This window comes from Urocitellus parryii, chromosome 4 (genome assembly GCF_045843805.1).
Source record: "Urocitellus parryii isolate mUroPar1 chromosome 4, mUroPar1.hap1, whole genome shotgun sequence".
Classification (NCBI taxonomy): Eukaryota; Metazoa; Chordata; class Mammalia; order Rodentia; family Sciuridae; genus Urocitellus; species Urocitellus parryii.
The window spans coordinates 130,605,251-130,624,426 of record NC_135534.1 but is presented as its reverse complement, the minus strand read 5'-3'; the positions used below and the strand labels follow the sequence as shown (position 1 = coordinate 130,624,426).

The following is a 19,176-nucleotide window of genomic DNA, read 5'->3' as shown; positions in this document are numbered from 1 at the left end:
AAGACAAGTATTAACCAATGGTAGACAGGAGGGAAAATATCACTAAGAATGGCAAGAAGTGACAACTAGTTCAGGAACTTTTGCCAGTCAGAGCAATCCTGGAATACTGTCAGCCAACACAGGAATACCCTACACAGATCACTGCTGTGGTCTCAGATTTTCCAAGCTATGAATTCTCTCCTGTAAGCATGCTCTCACTTTAGGTTCTAGGTGATTGAGCCACATGGACTAAGGACTTAAATAAAAACTATGCACAAGGCATTAAACATACACCAGTGGAACAGTTAACTTGAACCCAAAGTCAAAGTCAGCAACAAGTTCTATGATCCAGTACTGGCAGAAGATAAAGGTTCAAGGACAAATCTCTTTTCAAAGGCTTATGCCAGTTTCATGAGGCTAGCATGAGGAATATACACTTGGCAGGGCAAATTTATACTTGTAGAATCAGCTCATACAGCAGGTGCCTGGCACCTGATTGATTCACCTAGAAGTATCTGTGTTAGACAATAGAGGGGCCCAACTAGTTGTACTCCTGCTTTCTGATCCACATCAGCTGTAAGGTAGACAGTGAGGCCAGGATGGAGCCACCAATCCACACAGACTATTTTTGCTCAGAGGGAAATGATAATCTTAATCTGCATGGTGCTGGGCACCAGGGCTGTGATCTCCTGCATCCTGTCAGCTACACCTGGGTCACACACAAACTACTGCTTAGCAATGGTGGTGAAGCTATAGCTGTGCTGTGTCACATATTCATGAGGTAATCTGTCAGGTCCCAGACAGCCAGGTTTATACATAGGATGGTGTGGTGGAGGGCATAGCCCTCATAGATGGGCACTGTTTGGGTGACCCCATCACCAGAGTTCATGACAATACTAGTGTTATGCTCAGAGGCATACAGCATGGCCTGGATGGGCACATACATAGCCAAGGTATTCAAGGTCTCAAACATGATCTGAGTAATCTTCTCTCTGATGGCCTTGGGCTCAAGGGGGCCCTGGTCAGCAGCACCAAGTGCTCCTCAAGGGCCACATGCAGTTTGTTGTAGAAAGTGTGCTGCCAGATCTTCTCCAAGTCGGTCCAGTTGGTGATGATGCCGTGCTCCATGGGGGTACTTCAGGATCAGAATGCTATGCTTGCTCTGGGCCTCATTGCCCATGTAGGAGTCCTTTTAGGCCATGCCCACCATCATGCCCTGGAGGCAAGGGCTCTGGGCAATGAAGACAGACACAGCCTGGGGTTTGTGGCACCTGTTCGTTGCCAGCAAAGCCAGCTTTGCACATGCTAGAGCCATTGTCAATTGCAAGCGTGGTGATCTCTTCTTCAGTTGCTATTGGCAGAGTGGCAGGAAGACATGGAGCACCAGCCAGTGGCCAGTGAGTGATGTGATGTGGCCTTGGAATTTTTCCTAAAAAGACTTAATCATAGCTCCATATAGTAAAACCAATAGCCAACAAGCCTAGACTATGAAAAGGAACACAGAACTTCCAATCAGCTTTTTTTAAAAAATTGGTTCTTCTTTAGTTATACATGACAGTAGAAACCATTTTGACATAATTATACAAGCATATAATATATCTTACTTGAGTTCAGACCCCAGTACCTCCAATCAGCTGCTTGGTGCCCTAATCATTAATTGGAGCAGACTATAAAGGATCACCAAGCATTTGGGGGAAATATCTGATATAAATGGCAACTGAAACAATGAAGAGGAAACAAAATATACAGTCATCATTGTTTTTATTTTCCACATTTGAGAAAAATATGCAATACTTGTCTCTCTATGCCTGAATTATTTCACTTAGCATGATGACCTCCAGTTTCATCCATTTTCTACAAATGACAGGATTTCATTCTCACTTATGCCTAAATGAACTCTATTGTGTACATTTTTCTTTATTCATCTGTTGACAGGAACTTGGCTAAGTTTTATATCTTCTCTGCTGTGAATAGTTCCACAATAAACATAGTTGTGCAGGTGTCTCTGATTCATTTTTAAGTTAATTTTTGTACAGAGTAAGAGATAGGAGTCTAGTTTCAGTCTTCTATGTGTAAATATCCAATCTTCTTTGCATTTGTTGAAGTGGCTGTTCTTTCTTTGATGTATGTTTTTGACATTTTTGTCAAGATTCAGTTTCCTGAAGATATATGGATTTATTCCTGTGTCCTCTATTCTAGTCTACTGGTCTCCAGGTGTATTTTTATGCCACTGCTATTCTATGTCTGTCACTATGGTTTAGTTTTGTAGTATGTTTTAAAATCAGGAATTTTAATGCTTTCATCATTGTTACTCCCTCACTCCTCAGGATTGCTTTGGTTAGTTGAGATTTTTTGATTTTATATGAATTTTAGGATTCTTTTATAGTTCTGTAAAGAATGTCATTGGTATTTTGTGAGGATTGCATTGACTCTAAAAGTCACTTTTTTGTATTATGGACATTTTAACAATATTGAATCTTCCAATCCATGAACATGGGATATCTTCCCATCTTCTTGTTTCTTCTTCAATTTTTTTTTCCATATTTTGTAATTTTCATTGTAGAGTTCTTTCACATACTTAGTTTTATCTCCAGGTTTCTTCTCCTAATTTCTTCCACAGCCATTTCATTATTGGTGTATAAAAAATTTATGTATGTAGACTTTGTATACTGCTACTTTACTGTTTTGTTCATTCTAAAAATCTTTTGGTGGAATCTTTGGAGTTTTCTATATACAAAATCATATCATGGTGAATAATCTTTGTAGTTCTATTGGATTTGGTTTGCTAGTATTTTCTTGAGAAATGCAAGGACGAGAGGAGGTTGATCAATAAGTACTAAGTTATAGAGAGGATCAAGAAGTTCTTGTGTGTGATTGAGTGCCAGAGTGACTATAGACAAAAAAAAAAAAAAAATAAACTGCATATTTTTAAAAGCTAGAAGAAAGTATTTTAATGTTTTCATGATAAGGTAATTATAAACATTATATGATATGTGTGTGATTGAAACATCACAATACCCCATAAATATGCACAATTATTTTTCTGTATCAATTAAAAATATATTTATTTTAAAAAAGAAATCAGAAATTCTCTAAAACTAAATATATATGAATCAATATTAAAAATTCTTAAAGTAGAAATAAAAACCTCAAATAATTATCTAGGAAGACCAAATAAAAAATCTAGAAAACAGGAGAAAGTTAAAAAACTAAGAAATAGAGAAAGTTAGAAGTCAGTTTTTTAAGTTTTGATATTTAAATAACAGGGATTCCAAAAGAAATCATAGAAACAATAAAGTATAGAAATTATTATTTTAAATTGATTTTATTTTTTAAATACATGACAGTGGAATGCATTACAATTCTTATTACACATATAGACACAATTTTTCATATCTCTGTATATAAAGTTTTTTCACACCAATTCATGTCTTCATACATGTACTTTGTATAATGATATCCATCACATTCCACCTTCATTGCTAAACTCCTGCCCCCTTCCTTCCCCTCCCAACCCTCTGCTCTATCTAGAGTTCATCTCTTCCTTCCATGCTCCCCGTCCCTACCCCACTATGAGTCAAACTCCTTATATCAGAGAATAATGACATAGATCAAATACCTCAGGAGTTAGAAAATGTTGAGAATTTTTTTCAGCTGGAGAAGAGTTTGGATGTAAAGTAGTAATGTGTTTAGAAATCTAAGTAAATAAAAATTTAAAAAGGATTATTAGCTTCAGAGAAAATAAGCCAAAAAAAAGGAAAAAATAAGTGAAAAAATGTAAAACTAATTATAGTACATATTCAATTCTGCTTAATATTTATATAGTCATAATAATATACACTCCAGATACTGATGGAAAATATGACATTACTCTATTGAGATGAAGGGGGTGAAGATTTGGACACATTTGTAAAGTTTGTGAGAGAAAATTAAGTGACCTTAAAAGTAGGTAATCAGTAAATAAAGCCTAACAGAAAAATCTGGAGAGGTATGATAAGTTAATTATTAAAGATTAAAGATTTAAAGATACGAGTACAAAAGAATAAGCCAAAAGACTTAAAGGATTTCTAGAGAGCGGGAATTTAAGGGAAAGGGATTGACTGGAGGGCTTCTTGTTTTTCCTAACATGGAACTAGCTGCTTGCCTTTAACCTACATATGTGTAAAACTTAAAAGCATTCATTAAAAGAACAACAATTTTGCTGATGCCAAATTCAAGGTAAAGATTGTTTTAAAATTTTAGACCTATTTGTATTGGCAGGAAATATTTGTTTTGATTTATACAATGACATATTCAGAATTAAATTATATATCACAATGATTTAAATAATAAATTTTAAATCACTTCTAATGTTACTTGATTAATAATAAAGTTATCCCCCTTTATAAGGGAAATATTTTGTATTAATTATAACTAAAAGTGATAATAGATATTCATGCATTTATATTTGTTATTATTGATACCTAGCAATAATATCATTATTATATAAAAATGACAAATTATCACTCAGCACAAGACCAAAATTATAACCATTGTTTACATTTTAGATATAAGCATAATTGGATGGATTGTATCATTGCAGATATAGAGTTCATAATTTGGATTTTTTTTTTTTGCAAAGGAGACCTACACATATTTTGAATAAACATGAGTGTCTGTGAAAAAAAATTACCATTTATCAGATCTGTGATAAAGCTTTAATAAAGCATTGTTATTTAATATTCATACAAATTTTGAGGTAATATAATTTTCATTCCTGTAAATGAGAAAATAAAGCACAAGGTAGCCTAAGACATCAAATTTAATCTCCTAATTTGTGGATACTGCAAGATACACCCTTTCTTCCGGGATGGAAAATGCATGATATTGCAAGGTCAAGTTTGCTCCTTCCTACCTTCTTCTTCTTGATCTTTAAGTGTCAGTGACTGTGACATTTAATATTGTTTTGAACACTCTCCCTACAGGTAAATGTTCACAATCTTGCCTATTGAAATAAAATCTTTTACTAAAGTAATATAATCTTTCTGTAATACAATCTAATTCATTTACCTATAGCAACATGGAGATTTGGTAGATACTCACCAAAAGATCTTAACAAGATGACAATGATCCATAAAGTTTATATAAAAGAGGTGATACTAAGGATTGAATCTAGGGCCTCACACATGCTAGGCAAATGCTCTCCACTGAACTATATTCCCAACCCTGAAATAGAAATTGTTGAAACGAAGTGGGCCATTAGGGATTCAAAGAATGAAAGCAAAGAAGAGGATGGATGTTTTTCAGCTGAGGATAGAATAAATTACTCTCTGTGGGGAATGACATCACTCAGATAAGATTACCCAAATGATTAAAGGCCTGGAAAATGTCCCATTGAGAAAGGTCTAAACCATCTGAGGTAGCTTAGTGTACAGAATGGAAAGTGAGAGAGTACATATTAATGAATAGTTTTGGAGTTTAGAAAGAAGTATCATTTAGAGGAATTTTCTGCTTTAATGGGGTTTGGACACAAAGAATTAGTTGATGATAAAGCATAGGGAACTTTTGCTAAATATGGTAGAGGTTGTTAAATACTGAATTAACTACCAAGCAGTGTTGCAGGCTGTATTCAAAGGAGAATGTTACAAACATACTATTTTAGCCATGTGGAATGATTCTCTGTGGCACTATGGAACATCATGGGATATGAAATAAATCAGAATTACCCTTAAGTGTTCTTAGTTTTCTAATTTAAGGTTCAATATGAAACTTTTGCTTTGCTTTCTTTTTCAGAACTCTGCAACTGATGACACAAGTCCTGTTGTGTAAGGATTCAGATTTAGATGAGATTGCCAGCAATCCTCTAGGACCCTTGCTACTCACAGTGTGGTCCAGCAGCAGAAGCAGTAGCACCTGAAAATTTAATGTCAGGCCCACTTGCAGACCACCTGAATTAGAACCCATCTTTCAGAAATACCCCAGGTGATGCTTCTATGCTGGAGGTTTGGGAAGCACTGGTAGAGTCCATTACCTGTATCCCTACAATAAACTATCCCTGCTGTCTTTCTAATCAGATTTCTTTTTATATTCTTCCAAAAGATAATATGAAAGAAAAAAATTCTACTTTGACTTCAATGATTACATGGATGTGTGTATCTATGATAGATAGATAGATACAGGTTTTCATTGTATCAGACAAATTATTCTCCAGAAAATAAGAAAAAAAATGATTCAAGGTTTCTCACTCAAAAACATTTTAAAAAGAAAAGAAAAAGAAATACACACACAAACAACAAAAATTCCATTTGGCCACCAGGCTTTCCTCCATGAAAAGGGAGAAGTGAACACTGAATAAATTCAGGTTTTGTATGATGGTTTCTGTTTCACAGAAAACTAAAGGTAGTGTTTGTCTCATTTTTTGTTTCTATTTCAATATCTATCTTTTCTCTCTGCTTCTTGCTACATCTCTCTTTCCCTCTCTCTCTCTGATGTGTGTGTGTGTGTTCATCAATGTGCACATGCATAGCACAGATGTGTGTTTGTATAACCAGAAACCTTGGTAATGTTGTTGTTTCAGCTTCACCATCCTTATTTTACTTAAGTCAAGATGTAGAGCTAGCTCTTTGGTTTTGAAGACCTATAAAAATTAAAACCAAGAAGGAAAATTTTGAAAAATATGGTACAAATCAACTACCAGTATTAAGACAACGTGGAAGTCAAAAGAACAACTGAATAACATTACAGAGTAAAATGAAAGTCAACTATGTTAGGAGAGTAGGGAGTTTCATAATGATTATTAGGGTTGTAAGCTTTTGCAAAGATAATAAAAGATGTCTGTTTATTTTAATTTTTCCAATCAGCCTTCCCAAATTTATTATGAAAATTTATTTTAAGCATTTTACTTTCCCAACTTTACCCTATATAATCTAAATTAAATAAAATTACTTTAAATGCCATTATATCTTGCCTCCCCTCCCCTTTACTTGTCCCAATGCCCTTGTAAGAAAAGACAGATTGAGCTGAAGGAAATGAAATATTTGATGGTAAGCATCATCCTAAAGATAGCAAATAATACAGTTTAAAATATGGAACATTCTCCCTGAACTAATTTAGAAAATGATTACCACTAGAGTGGCCAAGTTAACTCAAACTCATTCAGGCCAATTTGTTTCTCTGAATGAAGCATGAATTCTCTGGAAGACAAAGCCTGTTGTAATTTTAAAGTGTTTAAATTTTTCATTTAAATAAATATAGCTTTACTTTAATTATTTACTTAGAAGTGACCTTTCATATTTTCAGTTTACAGACTAACAGATAAGAAATTCCTCCCATCTGATGCTGTACATTTGTCTCACACTTCTACAGTAATTAGTGAGGTTTCTGGATGAATTATGCCATTTAACATCTGTTATTAACTATAACCACATTTATTGCCTCATAACAATATCATTACAAAGGAAAGCTGTGCAGATGAGAAGCATTTCTTCGTAAATCCTAATAAGTGTACAATGTGTGTGTAAATATTTACTTTTCCATAATTCTCTCCCTGTTTAATTGTGACTCTGCATTCAGCAATTCTAATTAGGTTGAATTTTCAGCCTTTTAGCATTTAGATTTTTAAGTAAAACGCTCTGTTGATGAAATTTTCTTGCTTTTAATCTGTATTACGTGTCCCAGAAAGTTCTGTCTGTGGAACTTCAAAGCTTTAAATAGGAATTTGGTAAAAGGAAGGCTAGCAATGAAATCAGAGAGCTGTCACCATTATAGATTTCAGCAACTGGCCCAAGTGTCTTTCTTTCTTTCTTTCTTTCTTTCTTTCTTTCTTTCTTTCTTTCTTTCTTTCTTTCTTTCTTTCTTTCTTTCTTTCTTTTTTGTCTTTTCTTTTCTTGTTTTTATAAAATTACATTGTCAAAAAATGGGAAATTTGCAAAACTTCACATTAGTACTTTTATGAGGAGCTTAAGTCATGCTCTTTATTTCCTTGTGTTCTTAAGTAGAAAAGAAACAGCTGAACAGAAAGAGCTGGAGCTTCTATCAACTCATTGGGAGGAAAAAAAGAAGCAAACTATGAGATAAAAGGACTCTCACCTCTGAGTGTTGGGGGTCACTCCTGGAGGAAGAAATGTTTAGTAACTCTGTATGACTTTCAGTGCTCAAGGAGGGAAGGGCCTGTGTTTGGGGTTGAGAGAGGACAGGAATGAGTTGAGCATATCAGTCCTAGTCCTTGGATGTTGAACTTTTAATGGGAAATATGAATTATTATCTTAAATTATTATCTAGTGATGATTGAAGGCAATAATAGTGCAGAGAGTTAGAGAGCAGGATGAAGAAATATAGAATTAGAAAAATCTGATTCAGGGCACAACATATGTTTACATTCTTGGTGAGAGCAGTATCTGACACCACTACTGATAACAGTATCAATAAAATCTAACACATACACACAACTTACAATGTATATGTCAGGTTCTTTTTTAAGTACTTGACCCCCATGCCAGCCTAATGAGATGAGTTCTATCGTCATCATCATTCCCAGTTTTCACATGAGAAAAGAAATGCAGAAAGTCAATTAGCTTGTCCAAGAATACACAGCTAATTAGTTTCATAGCCAGGGTTCAAGTCTGAAGTTGGCTCTGGAGTCTGCTCATAGACACTACTCTCTATTGTGTCCACTAATGACCAAGTCAGTAACTCCTATTATTGATGGATCTACTACTATGCACCATGCTCTGTCTTAATGCCTTTTCAGACATTATCTTATTAAATCTTCATAACACTATAAAGTGTAATTGGTTATGCTTACTTTACAAGTAGGAAGACTACAATGGACATGAGAGAAGCCAGCATTTGGACTGTGGCCTGAGCCTCTATCTTGGCTTTGATTACCTCAAGACATGATCTCCATGTGCTCTTTAGAAAATGGCCTCCAGCATATGGGGAGCTTAGTGCAGCACCAGGAACAGGGAAGATAGTACTGAGTTGGAAGTGCCCTGGGCACACAATAAATGTAACATTAGTATTATAGTCCAGGGTGGCCACAGGGAAGGGTCATGTAATGTAGATGTTCTGCCTACAGAGTCTAAAGGAGCAGTGTGGAGAGCTGCCCAGGAGAGGATACTGAAATCTCATGCATACTTTCACAGAACAGAAGGAACATGAGGAAGAACTAGGATTGGTTTGGATTTGGGTTTTTTTTTTTTTTTTTTTGCAGTTGGGAACAAATTATCTTGAATTTTTAACCCTTCCAATGCCGAGAAAACATAATATTTACCATTATCCTATTCCAACTTTTCCTATATGAGGCATGAGGAAATGAGGCATGATACCTGATGATCAAGCAAAGACAAAGAGGAGGAACTAGGAAACTAGAGTGAGGCTAAGCACTGCGAAGTAGGAATAGAGAACAATTCAGCTGATCTGTCCCAGGCCTTTGAAGCAAGACTGACTAGCAGGAATTATAGACAGAACCACTTCTGTGGGCAAAACTGCCACAGCTCTTGGGGGAAAGCTCAATAGAAGGAATGAAAGGATTTATTCTGTTGGTGGAGAGTCTGAGCTCTTCTTTAAGTCAAGAGGCAGGTAGGGAGTTGACATAAACACAAGAGCATTTTCTTGTGAGGTAGGAAAGGAAAAAGAGGGCTGAGAAAGCAGTTGTAAGCAGTGAAAACTGGGATGACAATAAGGTACTCTCAACAGAAATAAAAATTGGGGCATAGTCTCTAAATTTAGCTCACTGGTTTGTTGAAACTTCATATCATCCAACAGAAACTAGGTTTGCAGATGCTGTCTGGTTCACTTTGATGATATTGTTTATTCCTTGGGATCCTTTGGGTACTCTCTCTCTCTTTTGGGCCAAGAACACTGAAAGAATCTACAGCAAAAATATCTAAGTTTAGACAACTGGTTGATGGAACAAGGGAAGGATATACGAAGGTCAGAAGTAATTCCACAATTATGTACCTAGAAGGAGTCAGGAGAGAGAACTTGTGTTGACCATGGGATAATACTTTTGAATTCATATACGACAAATTTACTGCATCTTAAACCTTGTGGTTTCTGACCCAAACAACTTATGTGGACTTTGTCACCCAGTCTAATGTCATCATGCTGATATTCTATTCTAGATATTAAGTAACAGTTATGATTTCTGTTGTCCAGGCCAACTAGATCGCCAGAAAGACAGGAACAGAGCTCAGTCTGATGTGGGGCTTAAGACACTAGACTCTTAACTGAAGTATCTTTAGTCCTTTGTGAATCATTAAAATTCAAGGTCAATATATAAAATAGCTTGTATTACCACATCAAAGTTGTACTTTCATTAAGTTGGAAAGCCTGACAGACGTCTCCTGCCAAAAATCTCAGTGCTTAAGAGGAATTTCAAACCTCCCAATTTCTCATCCCTTCTGCCATTCACCCAGGCCCTTAAAGATCATTAATATTGACTTCACAACCTCATTTCTCTGCTAAAAAGATATTATCTTAACAGGGCTGTCTTTGGCCATCACTAGTACTGACACTTATATTTATATAATGCTATTAAAACATTGGGTTGATGCTTTCACATTGTCCTGGATCCACACAGCATCATCTAACAGAAGCAATCTAAAAGGAGTGGGGAGGAATGTCCCAATTTTAAAAATCAAAAGCCTAAGGTTCAATTGAGACCCAATGGCCCCACAAGACCACTTGTGCGTAGCATAACCAGGGCTGAAATTGGTTTTTTGATCCCTAGACTGATGATTTTTTTTTTCACTTTGCCACTTTTGGATCTAACTCCAAATCTCAAGAACCATTAAGACTGTAAAGATAAAGACAATCTTACATCTCTCTGAGAGAAGATGATGCACAATTCCCAAATTAACTCGGATGTAATGTAGGAAGACTTTCACTTAGAGCTGAGGAAGATTTTACATTTAACCCAGAGAGATTGAAAAACACTAGACTTCACTAACAGCTCTTCATAACATCTACACAAATCATGTGAGCCTATTTCTAAGAATACTTGTATCTGGCTGTCACACTTGATTTTGTCTTCTCATGAGTAGAGTGGCTTTCTTCTGTAATCCTCAAATCACTTTGCTTCCCACTCTTAAAAGTCCTGAGCAAGGTAGCTATTGCCTCATGACATAACTTATGCTGGAGAAACACAGAACAACTCTGAGGAACTTCTCATGGTTTTATGAATACTATTTTTGATCCTGGGAATTTCAGTGACCTGGAAATCTAGTTTAAAAATAGCTGACATTCTTAAACTAACCTCCTTCTTTGCCTGGTTATGGCAATTTCATGTGACAAAAACACATTCCAGAGACTTGCTAGTACAGTGATTTTTATAAAGGCAAGTTATTCTTGACAACTGTTAGGTAAGTTTCTTCCCTCCTTTTCATTCAGTGAGACCTTAGCTAGATATCCTATAAACTAATGCACTGATACCATGAATACTCCTAACAATGCAATTGGAAAAATGAAATAATCTCAGGAGTGTCCTTCTTTATGAGCAGGTAAGAATAGAAAAATAGATATATTTTTTCCAGTGTTTAATTTTCTGTTCCTCTGGAGAACAATGTCAACTTATATTCACTTACCTCAAGAGAACAGGGCTTGGCATTTTCTAGAGGGCAGGAATTAGAGGTCAGAAAGTTACTCAGTTGCATTCAGAAACTTCCAAGAAAATCCTGAAACACTAGACACATTGAAGGCAAAATTAAAAAAAAAAAAAGAAAAGAAAAAAAAAACTACTGAGAATACCTGTTCAGCTGATTGGCTTTCAACTAATTGAGAACTATTAACTTTAACAAAATTATTGCTAAAACATATTCCAAAGCTGCATATTTGGACATATCTTTCTCCTCCTAAAACTCCCTCTATCTTCCTATCACATCACCATAAGATAGAACTTAAAGCCTTGACACATCATTTTCATAATCTGGGCTGCACCATCTCTTTACCTGTATCTCTTGTCATTTCATTCCACCCCCAAGAAGAATGTAAGTTTTTCTGCATCCTAGGCCTCCTTTTTCCTGAAATGACCCTCTCATCACCCTGCTCAAATGGAAAACACCCACTCTTCTTTCTAAATGCAACTCAAATGACTCTGTTCTTTGAAGTCATCTTTTCTGCCTTTCCAAGGTGATGTTGAAAATTCCTCCTCTGTGCTCCAAGTTATCTTATATGTAGCTCTACTCTGGTCCTTCTCCTCCTCATCATCTTTTTCCTCATATTGTGTTGGATTTGTCTTTTATCTTGCTGTTTCATAGCAGGATGTAACCTGCTTGAAAGCAGGTATCATGTAAAAGAATAAATGATTACATCCTGTGCTCAAAATGGGAGAGTGTAGATAACAAATGTAACACATATACTTATTTTCCTCCAGTGAAATATTTTGTGTCTTTAATATGTCTTTACTTTTTGAGATGGACCCAAAGTAGGTCAGAAACTGTTGTGGTTATTCTCTTATACTTTCCCTAGACGGCCTATCATGGTTTGGATATTAGGTATCTCCCAATAAGTTCATGCAATAGACAATGCAGGAATATTAGGAGGTTAACTGATTATATTATCAGTGGATCAATCCATTCAATAGGTAAATAATTGGAAAGAATTACTGGGTGGCAACTAGGCAGCATGGATGTGGTTGGACAGAACAGGTCATTGGGGATGTGCCCTTGATGATCCTATCTTGTCCCCCTGGCTTCCTGTGCTCTCTCTTTCTGCTTCCTGGTTACCATAAACTGAGCAGTTTTCCTCTGCTACCATGATGTTCTGCCTTCATCTTGGGCGCCGAACAATGGAATCTGCTGACCATGGACTGAGATCTCTGAAACCATGAGCCAAAATGGTTGGCTTTAAGGTGTTCTTGTCAGGTATTTTGGTCACAGCCACAGAAAGTTGACCAATGCATGTGCCAATACCTTCCTAGAGTGAGATCAATTGAAAATGCCTTTGTAACTTCAGAGCAATAATCAGCAACACCTAAGACTTCTTAAAACTTTACAATAACAATAACAGCAACATGTTCAAAGACGCATAGGTCCTAAATATACTTTAAAATTTATTTTTCTGATCACCTCTCAGTCTCTCTGTTTCTCTCTCTCACCCTCTCGCGCTCTCACTCTCTTTCTCTCACATTTTTGAAATTAGTCTAAAATCCTTTTTAGAATATCTTGATCTTTAAGTCTTAAGACAAGGCTAAAACTTAACTTGCTTCATCTGTTGCAGTTTCCTTTTTCATGACATTATAAGAATCAACTAAATTTTCAAGAGTCCAAAATGTTGCCGCTGAAGCTCTTTCATATTTAAAAAAATCATAATCAACATTCTTTCTCCATATGCTACCTTTCCAGCAGGGCTATTTTTTACTCTTAGAAATTTATAGTGACAGAATTCCTCAAAAAAAGAGTTGAGAATTAAACACAGAATGATCTTATGACTATAACCCAGAGGAACTGCCTCTTGTCCAGATTCTGCTCTGGTGTCTCTGGATTCTTCAGTTCTGTGCCACCAACCTGGAATAAGCTTAAAGAATCACTGTTCAAAAAGGATACAGATTTTTACTTCCATCCAATTCAACATGTGGTCTGAGATGCATATATGAAGGCAGGTTTCATGGTATTTAAGATTTTCTTCATACCATCTGGAAACAGGTTTCCTTTTAACAATGTCAGTCTACCTCCACATTTCCCAGTTCCTGCTTCCTTTCTGTCTTTCCACTATTTCTTGGTTGTTGTTAGAGAGACAATTTTCCTTTCACATTTCCTTTGTGGAGCTCTTCTCAGACTCCATTAGGTGGGGGTAGAAGCCAGGGTGGCTTTCAATTCCTCAGCTTTGACTCTTCCTCTTATACCTCTGGGTTTCCTCTCCTTTCTATGTTCTTCTTCACAGGCTTGTCAGTGCAGCCAGAGCCCATCCACTTAACCAGGGTGACTTGAACCTTTTATGCTTCCTTGGGAACAAGCAACTCCTACTGTTAACTATGACATTTTGTACACAAGAGAACATCAATAGATGTTTAAGTAAGGGAAAGAGACTTCTATCAATTATGATTTTTATCCCCTCTGGATGCCTCTAACACTTTTTGTTTTCTTAAAGGGAATGCTATGTCTAGATTTATTAAACCCTTTCTCTGTCATTGTTACTTCTTTCTGGTAAGGTAGGTTTGATTGATAGTCAAGACAAAGTATTTAACATGAAAGAGGTTCTGATGAAAAGAACAAATAAATACAGCACAAAGTGTGCAGCCTGAGTGTGGACTGATTCAACATTGTTGTGGTCTATGTTTATAAAAATCACTCATTAGAAGGTTTTTAACTTGAGGCCATACTATCTCTGATTAGCATAACTTAGAATTAATTTGCTCAAGTAAGCAATTCTCAGTCTTCACATGTCCTCTTTCAACAATGGCTTTGTTAAAGTAAGCCAACATAAGCTTGCAAATAATCATCAAACTTTTGATAGGTAGAGCAAGACACTTTGGCATTTCCACTTTACTGACCAAAGAAACTTAAGGAAGATCAGTTCATTGTGGAAGGATGGATATCAGTGGCCATTACAAGCTGTTATCACTACTGTTCTTTGAACGTTATCCCACATCACTTGGCATTGGAAATGGTGAAGTTAATTTTAAGAAATTTGTAGAGTCCCATAGCTTGTGAATAACTTGCTTTTCGCTGAATTCTGGGCACAGATACACATCACCATTCAATCAGGGACCTCATGGTCTTGGGACAAGTTTCATCAGAGACTTCTGCCTCTTCTCTGTCTATGCCATCTTAAACCAAAGCATTCAAGGAATGTACTTTACAGTGGCAGCAGTTCACTGGAGGCGGGGAGTTACCAAGATTTAAAGTAGTGGCAGATACTAAAGCCTAGGATAGTTTTCTTCTTTATTTCCTGTCATTTTTATGGATTGAATAGCTAACCTTAAAGAGAAGGCCAAGGCTTTTCCTTCTCGATACCCATTGCTGGAGAATTGGACACATTTTCTTACAGAAATGAAGTAAATAAGGTGTGTACAATTGGAATAGCGTTGTTTGTTATGGCCCCCCAACACTTGAAATTAGGTCCCTGTGGGTTACAAAGATTATATGCCTGCAAGAGTAGGGTAACTTAAAAACAAATGTGAACCATGACTTATTTATACAAATGTAAATTACAGTCTAGTCAAAACAGAAATGTAAGTCCCAGCTAGCTACCATTGTCTATGGTGCTGGAGTCATCCAACCATGCAGTTCTTCTGCACCAGCTTAGAACTTAGTGTTTAGCACTGGAAACAATAGCTTGAACATTATTCACCAAGATCAGAATAAGTATTACATTCAGTTCAGTGTTTATTACAAGGGCTGTGAATACAAGAGAAAATTACTGAAACTTTAGAAGAAAGCAATTAAAATGGGGCTGCAAGAAGGAGGGAAACATTACCTTAGTGTGGGGGAGTGAGATTTGAAAATCTTCAGATATAATTTCAGTCTCAGTCAGCCTCCTTGACAATTTTTCAGATAGACACAAATTTCTTTCAAACTTATATCTTTTTATTGTTAAAGTTATTAACAAAGAAAAAGTCAGATTTTTAAAAGTTACCCTCTAGACTTTACAGAAAGAGAGACAACAGTTTACTCTTGGCTTTTTTTAAAAAATTATTTTCTATCATGATCTCTATTCACTTTAAGAAACAAATTGAATAGGGGGAGAAAAAAAGTAATTAGCTAGGATTTTCCAAAACCAATATTGTACTAAAACCGTGAACTAGATAACCTCAAGGAAAGTCCATCTACTAGAAGAGAATAAAGCCATTCTTCAATTCTGTATTTGAGTGCCTGTGTGGGCCAGGATGCACTTATGCATGCCTGCCCATGGGCAAGAATACAGTCAGTTGTAGTGTTAAAGAAAAACTTTGTTCATGACACTCTTTATAAACTTTATTTAGGAACACTGAGCTAGGTGTAGGAACCACTACAATGGGGTTTTGTACCAGGGGAGGAATATTAGGCTCAATTCCAAATACAACAAGTAAAACTGTGAATTTATAGCTGAGAAGCAGGAAGGGGTAAGTGGATGGAAATTTATTAGCAGCAAATATCATGGTGAAAGGGGAATTCAATAGACCTACCAGGATTCTAGCTTGAGAGTGGGCCATGGTGATCAGACTTCATCTGGGGGATGAGAAAACTGATCAGATATCTAGAGTAATTAAATACTGAGGGAGGCATTCTGGTTAAATTGAATTAGCAGAATTCTTGTTAAAATGTGATAGTTTGGAGAGGAGCACAGAAATCCAAAAGTTAAAACCTAGTTGGCAAGAGGATTGAGAAGAACATGGCTAGTGAGAATCTTTGTCAGTAGCTCCTGCCCATCCCAGTGGGGGATCGGTTGAGACAGCTGCTGTGAAAGGAAGTTCTACAGGATTATGAATGCATACAGCAGGGGATCTGGCCTGGTCTGGAGATCAAGAAGGTCCTCTAAGGAAACTAGGTTATCAAGGAAGGGTAAGAATTATCAGAGTACAAAGGGTTGGTGGGAGGAACCTCCATAATGAGACCTAGGATTTAAGGTGACAGATCAGAGCCAGAGAGGAGACTGAAGGAGGTGTGGGTGTGCAGAGCTAGGGGGAAAGTACAAGGAAGCTGTGGTAGAAAAAGAGGATAAAACAGACCCCAAAGGGCTACCCTAAGATAAATGGGAAGGCATTTCATTTTGTAGTGGGTATGATCTGATTACATTTGCATTTTATGTTTTTCTCATAGTTTCATTGGTGAATTTTAGTTGTACATAAAGGTTTGGTTTGTTACATAATTGTACATGCACACAATGTAACAATATCATTTGGCCAACATCATTCACATTTACATTTTCAATGATACCGCTCCTATAGGAGAGAGAGAGAAAGAGAGAGAGAGAGAGAGAGAGAGAGAGAGAGAGAGAGAGAGAGAGGGAAAAGTGTGTGTGTATCTATGTGAGTGTGTGAAGGGGCGTGGAGAATAAGAGGGGATAGATAGAATGGTGGCATTAGGAAAATCAAGATAAGGTAGTGTTTGGTCAACTTATTTTGCTGCTGTGACCAAAAGACTTGACAAAATCAATTAGAAGAAGAAAAGTTTATTTTGGGTTTCATGATTTCAGAGGTCTCAGTCCATACATGGCCAACTGTTGCTCTAGGCCCAAAGTGAGGCAAAATATCATGGCAGAAGCAGTTCAGGGCATGGAACCAGAAAGGTGAGAGAGACTAAGCTCTGCCCACAAAATATACACGCCCCAAAGCATACACCCAATGATCTACCTCCTCCAGTCATACCCTACCAGCTTAGAGTTTTCACCCAGTTAATGCAGTGATTAGATTTATGTAGTGAATAGACTAATAACTCTGATACACAATCATATCACCTATAAACTTTCTTGCATCATCTCACACATGAACTTTTGGGGGACATCTAATATCTAAACCATGATAGGTAGGAAGATTCAAGAGATATCAAGTCAATAAGCCCAATAACAGATTTTGATTTAGAGCTGGTTAGATTGTAGTGCCACTAGTATATGGAATATACCAAAATAATGGAAATGCATCAGCTTTATGAATGGGAAACTTTCCATAATTTCTGTTTTGGCATGCGGAATTTTAGTGACTTAAAGATGTGTTAGGAAATATTAACATGTTTAAAACTGTCATATATGGGCATAATTCTACTTTTTGTTGTTGTTATTTGTGTTCATTTATTTATTTTTGTGCAGTGCTGGGCATTGAACCTAGGGCCTGGCACATACTAAGGATAGCAAAGCCTCAGGGACCTTATGAGACCTCCTGAGTTGGTGTATTAGGGATGTAGATAGGAATTTGTATGGGAAATGGGTCATCAGAGGTAGAAAATATAGACTTCCCTTTGGCTTCCTGTTTTACTGCTGAGCCCTTGGATTTATCATTTACTATAATTGGTTCTCTTTCTCATAAAACTCTTCTCACCTGTTAAGAGAGACTCTGGAATACTTTAACCTGACAACTAATGTATTTAATTTTCTCTTTTGATTTAAATAGCATCCTTTATTTTATTCAGTCTCTTTGAGGTAAATTCAGTTTTTCAGATTTCTGCTGCCTCTGTTTGTGCCTTGTAAGAGGGCATCCAGGCATAGAGTTCAAGGAGTTTATTCCACCTGGTAACAATGGGCAAAGGAACCTGGGACTCTCATGCTAATCTCTGGGCTCTCACTGGGTTTTGCCTCAGGTGGTCATTCAAGTCCAGGTCCTGAACTCATGTTCCATGAACTATAATTCTTCCTATTAACTACTGGGGACATGACACAGGTATCCAGTTCAAAAGTAAATTGAACTGTCACACATTTTCTGGCTCTCTCAGGATGAATTACTTTGTTTCTCCCTTTACCATAGCATGTTTCACTTTGTTATACTTTCAAATGTCAGATTAGAGTCTGACTTCTTCTTTATCTTTCTATCACCAATTAAAGAGTTTACATGGAGAGAGACTTTAGTCATTCCTTCTTTGCATTTAAGCCCTGAGCATAACAAATATGTAAAGAATAATTACTGGACGAAGTTGAATTCATAGCTCACTTTCTAAAGCTTGATGGCACCCACCCATTTGAAGTGCTGAAACTATTTCTATGTTCTGTTTCATTTTTTAATGATAAGTCAAGTTTATTTTGTTATGTTGGTTGGTGTGAAAGAGAAATAAGGCATTATGAGTGAAAGAAGTCTCCTTATGGCACTGAAAACATTTTCTTATATCTCCTGTGTTCCATCTGGAAATAATTACCCCTTATTCTACAAGGGCTAAATAACAATGTTTATCAATTGATTGTTCTTTTAAAAGAAGCAGGGTTTCAGGTACCTTAGGAACACTGAGTTGGTGGATGAGGGATGTAGATATTTGGGTGAGAAATGGGTCATCAGTAATGAAAAAAAAAAGACATTTACTGCCTTTGGCTTCCTGCTTCATGATCTTATGCAGACATTCCTGTCAATTGCCAAGGCAAACAAAACAAAATGACACAAAACAAAGACACAAAAAGCAACAACAACAAAGAATCTTACTGAAAACAACAACAACAACAAACAGAAATCTTGTCACCTTAATTTCTGGAACAAGTTCTTACCTTGGGCTTTGGAGATAATAAAACATTGGGTCTTAGCTCAGAAAGTGTCATAGATGATCTAGACTATGGGTTCTCTAGACTAGACTCTAGACCAAAATAGAGCAGGGTCTTTACTTT

At 36.5% G+C, this 19,176-nt stretch overlaps 1 pseudogene; it reads right to left on the bottom strand.

The window, feature by feature from the left end:
• Window positions 1-499: 499 nt before the first annotated feature.
• LOC113200326 (actin, cytoplasmic 2-like) overlaps window positions 500-19,176 on the bottom strand; it is a 50,284-nt pseudogene continuing 31,607 nt past the window's right edge.